This window comes from Panthera uncia, chromosome E1, assembly GCF_023721935.1.
Source record: "Panthera uncia isolate 11264 chromosome E1, Puncia_PCG_1.0, whole genome shotgun sequence".
Lineage (NCBI taxonomy): Eukaryota > Metazoa > Chordata > Mammalia > Carnivora > Felidae > Panthera > Panthera uncia.
The window spans coordinates 34,359,529-34,361,910 of NC_064814.1; the positions used below are offsets into that span (position 1 = coordinate 34,359,529).

The window sequence follows — 2,382 nt, forward strand, 5'->3', positions numbered from 1 at the left end:
AGTTTCATGAGTTCTAGCACCACATCAGGAAGACAGTGCAGAATCTGCTTGGGATTCTCCCCCTCTCTCTGCCCCTACCCCCACTCACGCTGTCTCTGTCTCTCTCAAAATAAATAAATAAACTTGTAAATAAAGAATTATAAATAAAGAATGCTTGCCTCACCTCTAGTAGCTTAACAAGGCTGGATTCTTCATGCTATTCAGACCTCAGTCTAAATATTAAGGGACTTTCCTGGCTATCCAGTCTAAAGTAGCCACCCAGTATTTCTACCACATTACGCACGGTGTCTCTCTGCCCAGTCGGATGGCGGCCCCCAAATGTGAGGCGATGATTGGGTGGAAGATGGTGGCATGGACGGTGAAAGGGCTCACCCAAAGCACAACAAAAAAGAAGTTTGTTGAATACACCGCAAGGGATGGGTAGGCAGGACTGCAAAGCAGAGACTGTCCGCAAGGAGGCAGTGGGTGGAGGTTGTATTTAAAGCAAGAAGGTGAGGAGACAAGGGCACATATGAAATTTTCCCCTTTTTGGTAACTGCCTGGATATAAATAGCCCATTGGTGAGCTAGGGCTTATAGATATTTTGATGTGGGCCGCCTGATGGGCCTGTGTATTCAGCCAAGTGGTCGCTAGGGGCCCTTTTGCCTTGATCAAGTTGCCATTGCTCAAGCCTGTTTTCTTTTCTTTTCTTTTTTTTTTTTCTTAACGTAATTTATTGTCAAGTTAACATACAGTGTATACCATGTGCTCTTGGTTTTGGGGTTAGATTTCCGTGATTCATTGCTTACATACAACACCCAGCACTTATCCCAACAAGTGCCCTCCTCAAGGCCCATTGCCCATTTTCCCCTTTCCCCCACCCCCTCCACCAACCCTCAGTTTGTTCTCTGTATTTAAGAGTCTCTTACAGTTTGCCTCCTTCCCTCTCTGTTTGTAACTATTTTTTTCCCCTTCCCACCCGCCATGGTCTTCTGTTAAGTTTCTCAAGTTCTATATATGAGTGAAAACATAGGATATCTGTCTTTCTCTGACTGACTTATTTCACTAAGCATAATACCCTCCTGTTCCATCCACATTGCTGTAAATGGCAGGATTTAATTCTTTTTCATTGCCAAGTAGTATTCCATTGTGTATATAAACCACATCTTCTTTATCCATTCATCAGTTGATGGACATTTGGGCTCTTTCTATAATTTTGCTCTTGTTGAAAGCAGTCAGGCCTGTTTTTTAAAAGTGGCCTCTAGCACTTGCTTGGGCAGCACATATACTAAAATTGGAACAATACAGAGAAGATTAGCATGGTCCCTGCGCAAGGATAACACGCAAATTCGTGAAGCATTTCATATTTAAAGAAAAAGCAACTTCTATGATAACCCTACTTAAATTCTCTGCAGAGGACTTCTTACTACCTGATCTTTTAAAAATATATTTATTTTGGGGTGCCTGGGTGGCTCAGTCAGTTGAGCTTCTGACTTCGGCTCAGGTCATGATCTCGCGGTCTGTGAGTTTGAGCCCCGCATCGGGCTCTGTGCTGACAGCTCAGAGCCTGGAGCCTGTTTCAGATTCTGTGTCTTCCTTGCTCTCTGCCCCTCCCCCACTCATGCTCTGTCTCTCTCTCTCTCTCTCTCTCTGTCAAAAATAAACTTTTAAAAAATTAAATCAATAAATATATTTATTTTATTTTATTTTATTTTATTTTATTTTATTTTATTTTATGTTTATTCATTTTCGAGAGAGGGAGAGAGAGGGGGGAGGGAAGGGCAGAGAGCGAGGGAGACATAGAATCTGAAGCAGGCTCCAGACTCTGAGCTGTCAGCACAGAGACCTAATCGGGGCTTGAACTCACAAACCACGAGATCATGACTTGAGCCAAAGTCAGTCGCTTAACCATCAGAGTCAACAAGCACCCCTGTATTCTTTTTATTTTTTATTTATTTAATTTTTAAATATTTATTTATTTATTTATTTTTGAGAGAGAGAGAGAGAGAGAGACAGATTGTGAGCAGAGTGCAAGCAGGGGAGGAACGGAGAGAGAGGGAAACACAGAATCTGAAGCAGGCTCTTGGAGCTTTCAGCATAGAGCCCCACGTGGGGCTCAAACTCACAAATAGAGAGTTCATGACCTGAGCCAAAGTCAGATGCTTAACTGACTGAGCCACCCAGGTGCTCCTATATTTGTTTTATCTGAGAGAGAGAGAGAGAGAGAGAGAGAGAGAGAGAATCTTAACCAGGCTCTAAGGTCAGTACAAAGCCCAAGGCGGGACTCGATCCAACGATCTTGGGCTCATGACCTGAGCTGAAATCAAGAGCTGGATGCTCTACTGACTGAGCCAGCCAGGCACCCCTCTGATCTTTTTTACTTATTTGTTTATTGACTATCTT

General features: G+C 43.1%; 1 non-coding gene across 1 annotated transcript; it reads left to right on the plus strand.

The window, feature by feature from the left end:
• Positions 1-1,247: 1,247 nt before the first annotated feature.
• On the plus strand, positions 1,248-1,350 carry LOC125927776 (U6 spliceosomal RNA). Its single transcript, XR_007459452.1, has one exon. It is a non-coding gene; the product is annotated as a U6 spliceosomal RNA (small nuclear RNA).
• The last annotated feature ends 1,032 nt before the right edge of the window (positions 1,351-2,382 follow it).